The 18212-nt window shown below is 45.8% G+C and overlaps 2 protein-coding genes across 3 annotated transcripts in view; one reads left to right on the forward strand and one right to left on the reverse strand.

Annotated features, from left to right (window-relative positions):
• The window catches only part of SLA (Src like adaptor), a 48866-nt gene extending 40742 nt beyond the window's left edge, over window positions 1–8124 (reverse strand). Inside the window, exon 1 of the mRNA XM_068234952.1 lies at window positions 8030–8124. The gene's annotated coding sequence lies outside the window, so the exon portion shown is untranslated. The remainder of the gene's footprint in view (window positions 1–8029) is intronic.
• Window positions 1–18212, forward strand: part of TG (thyroglobulin) — a 329528-nt gene that overhangs the window by 247435 nt on the left and 63881 nt on the right. The gene's annotated exons all lie outside the window — the stretch shown is intronic.

Consider the following 18212-nt stretch of genomic DNA (forward strand, 5'->3'; position numbering starts at 1 on the left):
ACCTACCTTGCTTTCTGTTTTATTCTGCACTGCACAGCTTGTTTCTTATCAGCCCTGATAAAATCCCAGACTGAGCATTCAGTCTGGCTTTGCTATAATGACTCAGCTATAATGATTCCTGAGCAGAGCCAGCAGGGGGCAGGCTTGGACTTGAAAAGACATGAGAGAACACAGACTGAGCTATAATGATTCCTGAGCAAAGCCAGACTGAATGCTCAGTGGGGGATTTTATCAGGGCTGATAACAAGCAGGCTGAGCAGTGCAGCATGAAACAGAAAGCAAGGTAGGGGTTTTCTCTAATGTTCCCACTGATATATATGGTAAAATACATGAGGGTGCTTCGTCTCTGGTTCCCTTTAAAGAGGAAATTCAACACAGGATTGAACTTCATCCCAATCAGTAGCTGTTACCCCCTTTCCCACGAGAAATCTTTACATTTTATCAAATAGATCATCAGCGGGGCTTTATGGCTGATGTGGTGAAACCCCTCCCACAGTGTGATGTCATGACCTTGGTCCTGACAGTTTGCTGTCTGTGAACTTCTTTGCATTGTGGGAAAGAACAGCTTTTTTTCCCAACTGCCACGCAAGCAATCTCTCCCTCTGTGCATAGAACTCTCAGTAACGAGCATTCTGTAGAGGTCACCTGGCAGGTCTTAAGATGTCACCACCAGTGCTACATCTTAAAATGTATATCAGGGAGAGGGAAGATTTTACAATGAGCAAACACTGACTAAATGATCTATAAATTAATATAAAAAATAAGCATTTTTATTCATTATGTGATTTTCACTACAGTTCCTCTTTCTTTCATATTTGTTTTTCCTTGGAGAGTAAAGTTATATTTTAATTCAGCATAGATCTGCAAAGTGGGATATAACAGGATACATTATAAAGTATAGTAGTCAAAAGTCTATAAATAACTCTCAAAGTACAGACTATTTTCTACTAATAAAGTTTCAGTTACCCTCTTTAGAGTGTTAGAATTTCCCCAGGAGGTCTGGTTCCCACAGCCTAGGGAATGTGACTTTGATGTGGTCCTGTGGCTATCTCGTTACCTTTTACCGTCCCCGTCTGAACTTTAGAGTAACCGCTCACCCACTCATAGTCTCTCCGCCAAGTTCAACTACCAACACTAAATGTGTCACATGACCAGTGAGCAGCTGTATGATTGGTCCGCCCACTTCACACCTGCTGCTCAAACGCTCACCTGCAGATCGGCAGAGGACAAATCACAACTATGTTATTCAAAAGGTTAACTGAAATGATGACTTTTACCATATACTGGTAACTGGTAAAATGAGCCACATGCAGATATAATATTAAATGGTAGTCAAGATTGTAAATCCAGCTTTGGCAGATTATGGCCCATAGGCAACTAACTTTATCTCCAGAGCTTTCTCCCAGGAGGTGATTTTTTTAAACTTGTCAATAAAATGTGTTATAAGCCACCAGAAAGCAAGAAAATACTAAAAATAATTTTAGCTTTCTTTTTGGTACTTTTTCAGTTGAAAATATCTCCTAGGAGAAAACTTAGGAGAGAAGTGCATTGATTAAGGTCCATTGTGTAGGTTAGGTCTCATAGTACATGGAAGTGGTAAGAATTTAAGCAGGAAGTTTGGGCATCAGCTATCGGAAGACACATGGGATCCATCAAAGGCGCAGACAGACAGTAAGCTGTCATCCATTATATACATGGGCGTCCGCACATAGGGGCAAAATGGGGCAGCCGCCTCCCCCTTCCCCGGCCGCCAGTCACCTGACCCCACCCCTGGCCGTCCACGCACCTATCATGTTACAGGCAGCGTGCCACTTCTACTATAAAGGCCCATACACAACGTACAAATGTCTGTAGCAGTGAGCAGCGACAAACAGACAAGAGACATCAACTGATTAATGGAAGCAGCAATTCGTGCTCGCAACAGTTGTACACATGCGACAACAAAAAGGGCTAAGACACGGCAGAAGTTGTCCGTGACAAATAGAGCCGACAACCGGATGTCTGTTGAGAGCGACTCTACTGTCTGCAGAAGACTTCCATACACACATGAGGACGACGACAGATTTCGCTCCAGTTTGCGCGACAGAACCCGCGATAGATTCACCAGTTCAATCGCTTGGACATGGCTGTGTCTGCAGACTGTCGTTGTCGCTTGCCGTGTCCACATGAACGAACTGTCGCACGAACCGTCGCTCAACACGTGTCTGTACCGTCATTTGTACTCCGTGTGTAATGGCCTTATGTCATGACAGTGCCTGTTTAAACTAAGCTAACTTCTAGCGTTTAGACCCTAAGAATAAGTGTGCCGATTTGAATATTGATGTTTTTTGCAAGTGTCGCTTAGCATGAAAACCACAGCGATGGGGCAGAGATTGCAACAACAGATGTTCAGCAAAAATACAGATGATGTCTCAGCTGTGCTTTTCTGAACGGACCAGATAAGAGATGGTTTCCTGGGGCAGATCTTCTTCTATGAATTATGAACACATGATCCTGTCACGCATTAGGATGACACACGTCATTTCATTGGGGTGTCACCTTACTCCAGATTTTAGAAATAGATCTATTAATAACCATAAAAACATCTTTTGGATTTGGTGCCATTTGCTGCCATGCACAGCTATGTTTCGTGCAGTCATTGGTCCCTTCATCAAGGACTTGAGATGCTCTTGCATAACGCAATAAGTAATGAAGGATCCAATCACCTCAGGGGCGTAACTATGGAGGAGCAGCCCCCCGTAATTGGAGGGGGGCCCAGAGCTGCAAGGTGGCCCCAACCATAGGGGGGGGGGGGCATCAAAGCTTTGCTGTCCTCCCGATCCTCTGCATCTAATACTATTAGTCATAGCCCCTGAATAAGCATGCAGATCAGATGTTTATGACTGAAATATGACAAGTTTAGCTGCATGCATGTTTCAGGTGTGTGACTCAGATGCTACTGCAGCCAAAGCAATCAGCAGGACAGCCTGGGAACTGGTATTGTTTAAAGAGACTCTGAAGTCTAATTTTTGACTTGCTTTTCTTATATAATCCTCTTCAAAATGATTGCTCTAGTTGAATCGCTGCATCCGCGCGGCAGATGAATGATTTATAGCTGAGGATTAGCCCTGCAAAGCTCCCAGGTTTGCAGGGCTTCACTTCCAAGAAGAGGCAGAGCTTTAGGCTTTTCCTCCTCCGCAGTCAATCTCTGCGGATCGCCGCTTCTCCCCACCCCTCTGTCTTCTTTCACTACGAGGGGCGGAAAGGAGGCGGGGATTGATTGTGGAGGAGGCAGAGCTACAGCCGAAAGCTCTGCCTCTCCAGGGCAGCGCGATTTGCGACCTGCAAATAATCTATAATAAATCTGTCATCTGCCGCGGCGATTCAAGTGGGGCATTCATGCTGAAGAGGATTATACAAGAAAAGTAGGTAAAAAATTTGACTTCAGAGTCTCTTTAAAAGAAAATAAATATGGCAGCCTCCTTTAAACTTCCCCGTAAAGTTATTGTCTTCCTGATGCAAAAACTTACACTCCCTTTACTTATTCCTTGGCACTACACATGATGTTGGGCCTTTGCCTCCAATTCCGACTCAATCTTTTCTATTGACCACTCTATTTCTCTGGTAAAAACAAGGAACACCAAGAGCCCCAATAGTGTAATATGTACTGGTAAATGGTTACTAGATAGAGTAAATATTAATACTCACAAACCAGGGCTACCATTAGGCAACCACTGTAAAGGCAGGTGGGGAGATTTTCCAGACCCCACTCAGGAATAAGAAGTCGCTCTCTGTAGATGAGAGAAAGGGGGTTCAACCCTCCACCCAGGGTGGCCTCAATATTATGCAGGAGAACAGAGGTGCCAAGAGGATAAAAGGAAGCTAAATGAGCTTAAAAAACCAAATTCTTGGTAAATAGAGGAGGTAGTGGTGGACTTACCTCCTCCAAGTCAGGGCCGGCGCTACCATAGAGGCTAAGGGGGCAATTGCCCTAGGGCTCCAGAGCCTGTAGGGGCCACCAAGATGTCTCTCCCCAACTTAACTGTTGTTCCCAGGTGCCCCTGCAGAGTCTTTGGCTGAGCCAGGTGGTGTCAGTCCCTGCCTCAGGGTCTTTGAGTAAATATTTGTCTACAACAAAGGATCCCTACTGCGGATTTTTGATTGGGGGGTGTCTATTGGGGGGCCCCAGGGGTAATTTTGCCCAGGGGCCCCATTGTTTCTAGAACCGACCCTGCTCCAAGTAGACACACAACGACTGTAGTAAAGACAGTCAATATAATTTATGAACTCCAAATATGCAACACGTTTCACAGGTTTGATCCCGCTTCATCAGGCATTAACCCTCTTGCCGGTCCAATTCTTACGGCAAGGGGGCAGCGCAGCACTGTTTTTTTATATATATATTTTTTTAAATCATGTAGCTAGCCTAGCGCTAGCTACATGATAGCCGCTGAGCAGCAGCGATCTGAGTAAGCAGGAAATCCCATTCAGAACGGGATTTCCTGCTGGGCTTCCCCGGTCGCCATGGCGACGGGACGGGGAGGGAATCCCGATCCACTCCTCAGCGCTGCCTGGCACTGATTGCCCAGGCTGCGCAGGGGTCGGGGGGGGGGGGGGGCGGGCCGGCGTGGCGGTTAGCGGCGGCGATCGCGTACCACACGCAGCTAGCAAAGTGCTACCTGCATGTAGGAAAAAAAATTGCAAAAATCGGCCCAGTAGGGCCAGAGCAATCCTCCTGTGCGAGTTACCCCGAGCTCAGCTCGGGGTAACCGGCAAGGAGGTTAACAACAGAGCAATAGCATATGTGGTCAGTAGAAGAGCCAGGCACCTCTGTCTCAGTAGAGGTGCCTGGTGTTTAGCCTTCACCTTCTTCGGATTTTCCTCAGCATCATCATCAAGCCACCTTGTCCTCCACATTCCTCTCAAGTTACATCCTACTGGTTTTCCTTAAAAAACGAAAAAGTCATCCTTTTTCTAAGTCCAGGGCCAGGCTACCTAAATCTATTGCCTTTGATCTGAGATTCTATGTCTGGCTTTTAATACTAATCTCAAAACTCCTTGTCCTTCTAATCCTAGTCCTAGTTATTCTCCAACTGTCCATTATCTTCTACTGGCCCATACATTCTTCACAGTTTCTTCCACTTTTATCTCCTTAGGAGCCCTTCATCCCCTTCATCTGTCAACGTCCATGTTTCAGTTCTTTAGGTCACAGCTAGTCTCATTACTTTACAATATACTGTCTGGGTCCTTATCCACGCACTGATGTCGCACTATATCTTGATAGTTGGTGCTTTTGGCTACATAATATTTGATCACTACCCAAATGAATTCCTCTCAGCCAAAATACTGCTTCCGGCCAATTAATACTTCAGCACGGATTATGCAGTAATGCACGCATACAGGGACTGACGAGAATCCCAACGACAGCCTTCCTTTTATGCATGAGCCACTCAAATACTAAGGGCCAATAAGCAATTCACTTTTCTCCTGAGTTTTCTCCTAGGAGATGCATTTACATATTCTCTTTAAAATAACTTTTCAGTCCTTTGCAATTCAAAACATTCCAAAAAAAAGTACGTGAGAAAGTACTATCAAAATTATGTTGCTTGCTGGTCATTTAAAAGGCATTTTATTGTCAAGGTATGAAAAAATCACCTAGGAGAAAACTCAGGAGACAATTAGAATTGCATAAAGGGCTCAAGTACTGTACACCGCTGCAGCTAAAACCAGGAATAATTTATTTGAGAAGAGGCTTGCAGTGTATGAAATAACCTCACATATTAGCAGCCTATGGAGAGGGGGACCTAATACCACCATACACTGCTAGATGTACGATTAACCTTATACACAGTTGGTATGTCCTTAATTCATCATTTTGTGAATACCATTTTTAGGACAATAAGACTCACTTTTTCTCCCCCAAAAGTAGGGGAAAAAGTCACTGCTTCTTATAGACCAAATGCAGGGAGTTCCTGAACGCCTGCCAATAACCAACCAGCCGCAATGTTGGGGACTCCATGTACTGTGCCCATGCAGAGGAGGAGACGGGACAAACCGAGGACACAGGGGCACAGAGGAGGACACAAGGGGGACACAAAGGGGCATAGAGGAGGACACAAGGGGGACACAAAGGGACATAGAGGAGGACACAAGGCTGACACAAAGGGGCGTAGAGGAGGACACATGAAGGACACAAAGGGACATAGAGGAGGACACAAGGCTGACACAAAGGGGCATAGAGGAGGACACATGAAGGACACAAAGGGGCATAGAGGAGGACACAAGGCTGACACAAAGGGGCATAGAGGAGGACACATGAAGGACACAAAGGGGCATAGAGGAGGACACAATGAGGACAACTGTCGTCAGAGGAGCTTGCGTTCTAATCCCGACCATAGTCCTAGTCTAATGTCCTACCATATTATTATGTATTTATATAGCACTGACATCTCCTGCAGCACTTTACAGCATATACAGTCAGGTCACAGACTGTCCTCAGAGGAGCTCACAGTCTAATCCTACCATAGTCATAGTCTAATGTCCTACCATATTCATTTAGACCAATTTTTGTCTGAGGTGTGTATGTTCCTTAAGGAGAAAGGTCTTAAAAATGTCTTGCGTGCCTAGAGTGATCGCTGCCTAATCAGCAAAACCTAAGGAAGAGTTTGATCATTTTGTCAAATTGCTTTTACTGTGAAAACCACATTATTACCAGAGCAACAATTTTGGCAAAAATGTACTGCATTTTTGCAAAATGTGGATTTGAAAAATATATACATGGAAACCTTGGGAGAAAACAGACCCGTTCCTGAACCTTCAGTTTCTCATGCCAAGGGGACTTTATGGCATCCTCACAAAAATTCTCATCTTTGTGAAAAAGTGGAAATTTTTGTGGTCATTTTGGCCAAGCCAAAACTTTATTCACTTAATGCTAGTGACAGCTGCAAACGTGATTGTAGCTCTCATGACCCACATAGCCTGCTACACCCTAACCGTAATAGATCCACACCTAGGGCCTATTGCAAATCACTTTTTTTCCTGAGTTTTCTCCTAGGTGATATTTTCACAACGTATCAATAAAATGCCTTTTAAGCCACCAGCAAGCAAGAAAATACTCCAGATAACTTGGATAGTTCTTTTTCATCTACTTTTTGATACTTTTCCACTTGCAAAATGCTGAAAAGTTATTTTAAAGAGAAGATTAAAAATGTATCTCCTAGGAGAAAACTCGGGAGAAGAAATTATTTGCATATGGGCCCTGGGCCATCTGCACTTTTTCTCCTAGGTCGGAGATACATTTTTCATCTTCTGTTTAAAATAACTTCAAGTTCTCAGCACTCAATTTAAAAAGTACAAAAAAACAGGTGGAAAAGTACTGTCAAACTTATATTCTTGCTTGCTGGTAGCTTAAAAAATATTTTATTGATAAGGTGTGAATAATGAATATATCACCTAGGAGAGAACTTAGGAGAAAGAGTGAATTGAATAAGGGCCCAGGTGGGGCTCCAGTAACTCTCAGTTTTGAAAGAACATTTTCTGTCAATTAGTAGTAACAGTACCAGTCTCTACAAATTCTTACAATAACTAGTATAACTAGGTGGATTCAAAGACACAACAAAAGTGGTTTAGGAGATACCTTTAATGACTAACTGTACAAGATTTCTTTACAAGCTTTCAAAACTTTAAATTTCTTTTTCAGGCATGTTACAGAACTATACAGTTCTGATCCAGTTCTGGAACAAGCCTGAAGAAGAAACTTAAAGTTTCGAAAGCTTGCAACGAAATCTTGTACAGTTCATCATTAAAGTTATCACCTAAACAACTATTGTTGTTATGATTTAGTTTGGAGTCTCTCCATGACTAATACCAGACCACACACAACTAGGTGGATACCGTTATATCCTGGCATACTTCTTTGAGGTGCATCTGTTGGTGGAGGCACGCTAGTCCAAAAATACAAGATATACACCAAGAAGTCCAACTTTAAACATTTCTCCTAGAATTGCATGAAGTGGTTCCTCAGTAGGTAAATGATAGAAGTCTTGCTTACCTGTGCAGATTACATGGCAGTGCCGTGCAGCGCTCTCCGATGTTGATCTGTCAGTCACCAGCTAGTCGAGTGACAGAGAAGAACCTTCAGTATGACTGTTATGAAAGTAACACCATCAGGCAGAACGTCAGTTGCACAGCAGGCCACAAACTTCCTCTGGGCGCACAAAGAAAGTTTCTAGCACTTACAGAGAAGTTGAGTTCCTGTTTAACGAGACGCTTGTTCTGTTCTGTAAATGTTCTTCGTAAAGTAAGAAAACAGCTCATCTTATGACGAAGTCATGAAAGTCACAATGTTTAATACCATGGGGGGAAGTACTGACCCTACTCCTCCTTATTGTGGAGGTCATGGTTGCGGCTCCCCAAAAATGAAAATTGCTTGAAAAAACACCCCCTCCCCCCAACCAGTGGGGGCGTCCAATAACGATAAAACAATTAAAATTGTAGCAAAAAGTAGCAAAGTGTTGGCTTACCTTGTGGTAGACAACTGAACTATTTTTGATACATTTTTGTACGTTTAGGAGCTCAGAACTGCTGACTTGGCCCTTTGTTGCACCTGATGAAGGGGCCATGAAATGTGTTTTGCAGTCTTTCGTTAAAAATAAATCAACGAAAAAATTGTTCACTTGTGCTCCAGAAGGGAAGCCAAAACTTTTTTAAAACGGATTTTAATTGTTTTATTGTCCTCTTGAGTACCTACACTAGTCGTTTCTTCATGTTTAGGTTCTGGCCATTCTCTACTTCTCCTTCCCTCATCCCCTTTCCGTCTGTTGCCCCTTTCCCCTTCTGCAGGCCCCCTTTCTGTGATAACCTCCCGGTGCAGTCATCTTCTGCTCTCCACCAATGCTACCATTGTAGCTTTCTCCTTAGGCCCTACTTGTACTTCCATCATTTTCCACTATAACAACTATGGCCAAAATCCCCTCAAAGCTCCCTTCCCCATAACAAGTACCACTATTGTGTCACCCTGTAACTAGTGCAGCCCTCATCTCCTCCCGATCAGACATCTTCTCTCCCGTACTTCTCTAATGGAGGTCTGTGGGGTCCAGGGGAATGTGGTGGCATCATCCAGTCTACAGAACCAGAATCCCACGCTGATCCACCTGCAGGGAAGGTTCACATGACACCTGAAGTTGTAGCCCTGAAGGGTGGGGTGGGAGGTTCCCTTTATATACTGAGGTGGTGGAGAGGGTGGGAGCCAATAAAAAATATTTCTGAAACTGGACTTTAAAGAATTATTGTAGTCACAGATTGTCTGTCTAGATCAGGGGTCTCAAACTCGTGTCCCGCGGGCCATTTGCGGCCCTCGATACAATATTTTGTGGCCCTCGCCTGCAAAAGCTTCCTTATAGTTCGATTCAAGTAATCCGCCGCATCCCCGCCGCTAAACAAGGGCTGCAGAGCCCCCAAATCGCCCGGGGGGCAATCCACCGACATTTCCTGGAAGGGGCAGAGCTTTCAGCTTCAGCTCTGTCCCTCCAGACGCCAATCGCCACACGGATCGCCGCCTCTCCCCGTTCCTCTCTGTGAAGGAAGAGTGAGAGGGGCGGGCAGAGGCGGCGATGCACCGCGATTGTGAAATTCCTTATGCAGCTTAGCCTCATCCTGACTTTGTGTCCTGCGGCCCCCCAGGTAAATTGAGTTTGAGACCCCTGGTCTAGATTGTTGCAGGTATTTTATTAGCTGATGTCAAATAAGTCATACCTGGTCAGGAGTTCAGAGACTGTTCCCCACCTTCTGTGCAGACTGTTCTTGCTGTAGGCTGCATTTTCCTCAGAGAAATTCAGTCTGTGCCATGCCCCCTTGCAGTCTGAACAGCAGGATGATGCAATCCATTATACAATCCAGTCATTTGAGTATTCTGGTGCCAAAGCTATAATTTTTTAGTTGTGTGCTTGGAGACAGACTTAACTAGTGGAAGGGAGAAATACAACAAGAAATAGGACTGGGATAGCCACTATTTTCACTATAATGGACACATGGTTGAGGTTTTGGACAGCACTTGGGTGTGAGTAATGGAGTGTGTACTGCTGAGTAAGCAGGACTGATGATTTGTTGAAGCTCAGTACAGAGCTTCAGTCCCTGCACTGGTTGCAGTAGGAGTGGTTATTGCAGTCACTCACTGGCAAGTACATATTGCAAAGGCACTGCTTTAGTTAGGTGCTGGGTGATGCTGGTAGTAGTAAAATATATTTAATTTAAATTGCCGTTGTTTTACAATGCACTACCCAGCACCCATTCTTACTTGAACCCTCCATTCAAAATGTCTAAACTGATCCCTCCCACCTAATGCCTAACCCCGCCTCTAAGTGGCAAAACCAAACTCCCCTACCTAATGCCTTACCCTAATCCTCCCAAAAAATGTCTAAACTGAGCCTCCCCACTTAATGCCTAACCCTAATCCCCCCCAAGTGCCTAAACCAAAGACCCCTACTTCATGCCTAACTCCCCCCCCCCCCCTTGCAAGTGCCTAAACTGAACCTCCAACCTAATGCCTAACCCTAATCCCCCCATAACTGCCTAAACCGGACCCCCCGGTAAGTGCTTAAACCAAAGCCCCTTACCTAATGCCTAACCCTAATCCCCCTCTATCCCCCTCTAAGTGCCTAAACCGAACCCACCGGTGAGTGCCTAAACCAAAGCCTCTTACCTAATGCCTAACCCTAATCCCCCTGTAAGTGCCTAAGATAAACCCCACTACCTAAAGTCTAACACTAGGCCCCATCAAACTGCCAAGACCAGACCCCCCCACCTAATCCCTTTTAGAAGTGCTTAGACTCCCCCCCACCCCCACACACTAATCCTAATCCCCCTTGTAAGTGCCAAGACCGAAAGACCAGATCCCCCTACCTAATCCCCCCTGTATATGCCTAGACCCCCCCCCCCCCCCCCCCCACACACACACTTAATCCTAATCCCCCTGGTAAGTGCCTAGACTGGATCCCACCACCTAATTCCCCTGTAAGTTTCTAGGCCCAACCCTCACTCCAATGCCTAACTCTACTCCCCGTTTTAAGGGCCCAGACCTGACCCCCCTACCTAATGCCTAACCCAAATCCCCCCTCTAAGTACCTAAACCGCGCCCCCCTTCCCCCCACTCTGTAAGGCGTACAAATAAAATCGCCGCCGGGAGACTTGGGCACAGGATACAGCAGATATACAGCTTACCCTGCTCCTGCACAAGTCCTGGCGGCGCTAAGTACTATTCTCCCTCCAGGTCCACATGGATGGTGGGGAAAGATGTCATTCAGCTTCCAGCTATTGCTGGAGGCCGAATTACAGTGTTTTAAAAGTAACTTCAGCTCTATCTTCTGACGACATCGAAGTTACTCAGTGTGCGCTGCTATAGCCGTTATTCCTATTACGGTCTATGGTGGCGGCGGCTGCGCCCAAATCTCCTGCACTACAATCCACGTGTGTGCCTGGAAGTACCTAAATCAACCCCCAATCACCTTCTACTACCCACATTGGGTGTCTGATTACTGATATACTGTATAACACAGGCATCTATTAGACACCTGCCAGTCCCCGCACCCAAATGCCCTGATTCGGTATTCAGACCCATCACTGGGCTGTGAACAAAATTTATTTTGATTTCATTTCAGAGAACAATATCTTATCTGATCATCTTTATATCAGCTCACATGGTTTCATCATTTTTACTGCTTAATTTGATGTTCTTCTGAATAAGATAACGGACTTCCTAAAAGCTTTAATGAGGTCATCATCACCTCTTCTGTGTTTGTTTTTACTTTTGAAGCTATCTCATGATGGAAGAACTCGGAGCATAAAAACTTTTCTTATTGAAATTGGATCAGACAGCACTTCTACAGTGTATGAATCTTTATCAATACATCACAAAAAGGTCCAATGTTTTGGAGCTCCAGTGAGTCCCTTTGTCAAGGAAAAGGTATAAGAAATGGGCGGCTCAATGGAGAGGTGCAGCTAAGCTACCCATTACTTCCATATTGTCCTTGATCTGGACCTCATGCTTCTAAAATCCTTAACCACTTAAGTACCAGCAGTCTCTGCCCCCTTAAGGACCAGAGACCGCTGGTACCAAAACAACGGTATCCCGACCAATTGCCGTGCATACCCGCCGCAACCACCGTCATCGCCACTCGCCGGGACCCCCAGGACATAGACTCTACTGTCTCTATAACAGCAGAATCATGTGAGCCGGTCAGGAGCCGTTTTCATTGGCTCCTGACCGTGTCTTTCAATATAAGCCAATGGGAGTGGCTTACATTGAAAGACAGGGCCAGGAGCCAATGAAATCGGCTCCTGACCGGCTCACATGGCTCTGCCGTCATAGAGACAGGCAGAGCCTGTGAGATGCGGCGAGACTCGTCGGGTTTGAGAGGCGGGGAGCAACGGAAACAACGAATGCGCGCAGCGGCGGATAATTGAAATCTACGCCCAGCCAGCCAGGAGCCCACCAAAACAGGACGTAGATTTCAATTATCTTGGTCCTTATATAGCTAACTAAACTACACTGTGTGGGTAAGACACCCTCTAATAATGTATTGGTCCACTTTTAGTTCTGATTACAGTGTTTATTCTTCTTTATTCTTCTTGGCATGGACTCCACAAGTTGCTGATACAATTTCTGAGTAAGTCGGCCCATGCTGACATAATAGCAGTGCTAAATTGGGTCAGATTAGATGGTGATGTTTCCAAGCTTTGTCCCACAAATGCTCAATAGAATTGAGGTCAGGGGACGCAGCTGGCCGCGGAAGCAGGTTAAACTCTGATTGATGTTCCTCAAACCAATTTAAGGACCGATCAGTTATGGTGGCAAGGTGCACCGTAGGTAGCCGGTCTCCTTCCTGTCCTCCGAGGATCTGAATCACTCTGGTGAGATCGCCGTCAGTGATCTCACTACAGAGTTACAGCGCCACCCAAAGAACGGAGGGAAAATTGCAGAGCTGGGCCCCAGGGAGATGAGTGAATGCTGGGGCTGCTGCAGACATTCTGGCGGCATGATTGTTTCCTGATTTTTAGGGTCTGAAATGTGCTGAAAATACCACCATGTTCACCATGAGCTTTCTGGTTAGTCTGTCCCTCTTGGTGTTACAAGCCCTACTCCATAGAGGCAAATTAATCCATGCCATGCACTGATGAGGATCAAACAATCCAAAACAGTCTGTATGCATGTTGGATTATTATGGCTCTGTACAAATTAACAATCTAACACATCATTGCATTCCAGCGGGTTCTGGAGGTGTGTTTAGCTTCTAAGGGTACAATGGTTAATTTGCATATATTCAGCAGTGATGTACTGGGAGACATCTCAAGCTCACTCTAACCTGAATTATCGCAAATTCTTTCTGTTTTAAGAAAGCAAACTTTTGTTTTTCTGAAAAGACCCTAAATTTTGGAAATAATGATACCGCCACAGAGACTAGACTATTATACTTACACTACACGATACATACTGTACATAGACATATATATGACTACGGTAGGGACTAGACTGTGAGCCCCTCTGAGGGACTGTTTAGTGACAATATACTCTGTACAGCGCTGCATAATATGTTGGCGCAATATAAATACTAAAATAAATAAATAATTTAACTTAAGATTCCCTTTAATTCTAAGGTTCCTCTAGCTACCTAGTACTCCTCTAGCAACTTATACTTGGGGGCACCTCTATGTACTTAATACTGAGGGTACCTCTGGCTAATGGCTACCTAATACTAAGGGGCACCTATGAAGGGCAAGGGAAGTAAGGGAAAAGTTGGGCCACACTTGGGGTGCAGTTCAGTGGGGGTTTGTAGGTTCATGGAGGGCGGAGTCTAGGGTGTCAGGACATCTGTGCCTATAGGCTCCTGTGAGGAAAAGCCGGGCCTGGCTCTACCGTTCACGCGCTCATCTCCCAGCGGCGCATGATGTAATTAGTGAGGCCACTAGAGGGCGTCATAGAGATGAGACTGTGGACAGAAGAGCTGAAGGAGGATCCCCGCAGCGCTGATAGGTATCGGACATCCACTCACTCGCTCCACTTCAGCGGTTTCATCACTCGGCGACCAACGCGACTTCGGTGTTCTCGTCAGCATGCGCAATCGTGATCTTCCAAGCAGTCCTTCATGTTCGACTGGCAGATTGCGAATGACGCATTGGACATCCTGTCCTAAACATATTTAGTTGGTATTTGTCCCTTGTGCCTCTGGCAGCATCCGCTTCATCTGCAGCTCCGTTATCAGAGCCATATGACAAGTCTGGGGTCTAGAAATGACATACTGCAATATGACTGCTTCCTTAAACATACCATATCTCTGTCTGCAGTTGGAGGAAGTGGCTAATTTTGGATAAAATGGCAAATTGTTTGCAAAACATTTTTTTGTTTTCCGCAGACTCCTGACTTCTTAAAAAATCCCCCAGATAAACATATCTCTCCACCTGCTTGTGAAACTGACAGACATTGCAACCTTCTCTATACACAGTAATAGAGAAGTCTCCCTTAAAGGGGAACTGAAGAGAGAGGTATATGGAGGCTGTCATGTTTATTTCCTTTTAATCAATACCAGTTGCCTGGCAGCCCTGCTGGTCTATTTCTCTGCAGTAGTATCTGACTAAAACCAGAAACAAGCATGCAGCTAGTCTTGTCAGATCAGACTTATAAGTCTGAACCACTGAAACACCTGATCTGCTGCATGCTTGTTCAGGGGCTATGGCTAATAGTATTAGAGGCAGAGGATCAGCAGGGCTGCCAGGCAACTGGTATTGTCTAAAAGGAAATAAACATGACAACCTCCATATACCTCTCTCTTCAGTTCCCCTTTAACCACTTAAGGACCACGGGCTTAAACCCCCCTAGTAACCAGGCCATTTTTTACTAATTAGGCCACTGCAGCTTTAAGGCCTTGCTGCAGGGCCGCACAACTCAGCTCACAAGTGACCCCCCCCCCCACTCCTTTTCTGCCCACCAACAGAGATTTCTGTTGGTGGGCTCTGATTGTTGCTGGGTTGTTTGTTTATTTTTTATAAATATTTGTTTATTTTTTTTTAATAAATTGTGCTATTTTTTACATTATTTTCTATCCCTCCCTCCCCCCACCAGCCAATTACTTCAATCGGCTGTCAAAGGCTTCAGCTTATGAGAGCCGATCGCTCTCCTGCCTCCCAGGGGGACAGCCGTGTCACTGGGGCTTCTGCCGCGCCCACGCCAGTTGGCATGGAGCGGTCGTAGCCTAGTTAAAGGACAACCGAAGTGACATGTGACATGATGAGATAGACATGTGTATGTACAGTGCCTAGCACACAAATAACTAGGCTGTGTTCCTTTTTTTTTTCCGCACTGCCAGAAAAAGTTAAACATCAGGTATGCAACTGACTGGGACGGACTATAGCATATAACCCTCACTGATAAGTAATTACAGCCATAAAACACTTTCCTGTCAGTAAATGGCTTCTGAGAGCAGGAATGAGATAAAAAAAGGTCAATAATTCATAGATTTGAGCTCTGACATACTTCATTGAAGGGGTCATTGAGCATAGACAATAGAAAACAGTAAAAACTTAAAAACTAGATTTAAATATAAAATAAAACTGTGGGATATCTAATAAAGTCATTTTTAGGAATAAAGATAGCTACAATTCTCATCAGTTCATTTTCACCTCAATGTCCTTTTAAAGGAGGATCTCCCTTCTGTGTTTAAGCAAGGTTGGCTTGGTGTTAGGGCAGTAGCGTTAAGTCTACGGTTGCCTGTGCTTGTCCTACCCACGTGCTGCATGGGTGGGCGCAGCGGCTGGGGTGGGGGTGGGGCTTAGTCAGTTACTCACACTGATTGATGAAAAATTAGCACACATACAATTCTTTGAAAAGCTGTTGAAACCTTATAAAGTTACGGGACATTCCTTATAGCAGCATCTCGGGCCTGGAACCCATTAGAGCGTTTCTTTTGAGCGTTTAGGGAGCGCTTTAAATCGCTAGGATTTCCCTAAATGCTCTGCCAGTGTAAACGGATTGCACTGATTCCACTAGAGCATTTGCGATTAAGGAAATCGCAATCGCAGAACATGCAGCATTTTGGGAGCGTTTCCAGTCTAATGAATTAAATAGGAACAGAGAAATTGCTCCCAAAATCGCTTGCAAAACGCTGTCACAAATCGCTTGTGATTGCAATAGCAGTGGTGCTCACCGCCAGGTCGTGATCACGCTTACGCGTGGATTCACGACCATTTTGACGCATTCCGCCTCGGACACGCTAAGCCGTGAATAGATTTTCAACCACAAAAATCTACTTCGGCTTCGCGTGAATGCGGACAGAAATCCGCATTCACGCTCGTGAAACCCGGGGCTGAAGTCGTGGTTTGCGGAAATGCGTCAAACTATGCGGAAGTGACACATTGCAGGCCAATCAGAGTTCCCCAGCCAGGCCCTAGCAACCAATCACAGGAGGGGAGCTATGCCCTCCCCTCCTGAATATAAAGCGGCGGCCATGATGGAAAAGCTCTGTCCTTGCTAGACTGTGGTGCTGAGAGGATTATCTCCAGGCCATTGTTGTTTGAGCAAGTGCATTTATTGTGTTAAAAACAAAGCGTTTTTTTTGCTAACACTGCTCTTATACTGTACACAGTTAGCTAGTCAGTGAGTGATTGCTGTAGTTAGTTGTAGTCAGTGTAGTGTAGTGGGAGTGTGGGAGTCTAGTGATTATTTAACTGTGTGTAGTGCTGTGCAGGCAGGTTCAGTGCTGCAGTGTAGTGGGAGTGGGGATTATCTGTGTGTAGAGTGCAGGCAGGCAGGTTAGTGCAGCTGCAGTGTTCACTTGTATATTCCAGTGACAGTTATACACTTGTACTATTTGCAGGCAGCCAGTCACACCGCCAGCGCCGCCACTCTCTGCCAGCGCTGTTCATTCATTCTGTCAGTGACCTTGTGCCGTGCCCAGTGCCCACTGCTCGCTCGCTCGCTGGCATATGAGCATCTCATTACACAGTGTGACATCCTTGTGTGCCCACTGCATCCTTCAGTGACCTAGTTGTATATCCAGTGCCCACTGCTGTGCCCACTGCATTCTTCAGTGACCTTGTACTGTGGCCACTGCATCCTTCAGTGACCTTGTACTGTGCCCACTGCATCCTTCAGTGACCTTGTACTGTGCCCACTGCATCCTTCAGTGACCTAGTTGTATATCCAGTGCCCACTGCTGTGCCCACTGCATTCTTCAGTGACCTTGTACTGTGGCCACTGCATCCTTCAGTGACCTTGTACTGTGCCCACTGCATCCTTCAGTGACCTTGTACTGTGCCCACTGCATCCTTCAGTGACCTAGTTGTATATCCAGTGCCCACTGCTGTGCCCACTGCATCCTTCAGTGACCTTGTACTGTGGCCACTGCATCCTTCAGTGACCTAGTTGTATATCCAGTGCCCACTGCTGTGCCCACTGCATCCTTCAGTGACCTTGTACTGTGGCCACTGCATCCTTCAGTGACCTTGTGCTGTGCCCACTGCATCCTTCAGTGACCTTGTACTGTGCCCACTGCATCCTTCAGTGACCTAGTTGTATATCCAGTGCCCACTGCTGTGCCCACTGCATCCTTCAGTGACCTTGTACTGTGCCCACTGCATCCTTCAGTGACCTAGTTGTATATCCAGTGCCCACTGCTGTGCCCACTGCATCCTTCAGTGACCTTGTACTGTGCCCACTGCATCCTTCAGTGACCTTGTACTGTGCCCACTGCATCCTTCAGTGACCTAGTTGTATATCCAGTGCCCACTGCTATGCCCACTGCATCCTTCAGTGACCTTGTACTGTGGCCACTGCATCCTTCAGTGACCTAGTTGTATATCCAGTGCCCACTGCTGTGCCCACTGCATCCTTCAGTGACCTTGTACTGTGGCCACTGCATCCTTCAGTGACCTTGTGCTGTGCCCACTGCATCCTTCAGTGACCTTGTACTGTGCCCACTGCATCCAGTGATTCATTACTAGCAACATGTCTGGCAGGGTTTCGCGGGGTGAGAGGAAAGGGAGTTCAATTGCCTCAGCCACTTCTGGGACTGCTCCACGTCCAGGGAGAGGACGCCCAGCTGTACGTGGTCGTGATGCAGCAGAAAAGGGGGCAGCAAAGCCTGGGCCGAGTCAGCGGACGCCATTGTCCAAATATTTTAAAGTTTCTGGTCCCCGTGTGGTGGTTGAGCAAATGGAACCTGACGTACTCATGGACATCATGACTT

Source organism: Hyperolius riggenbachi, chromosome 5, assembly GCF_040937935.1.
Source record: "Hyperolius riggenbachi isolate aHypRig1 chromosome 5, aHypRig1.pri, whole genome shotgun sequence".
NCBI lineage: Eukaryota > Metazoa > Chordata > Amphibia > Anura > Hyperoliidae > Hyperolius > Hyperolius riggenbachi.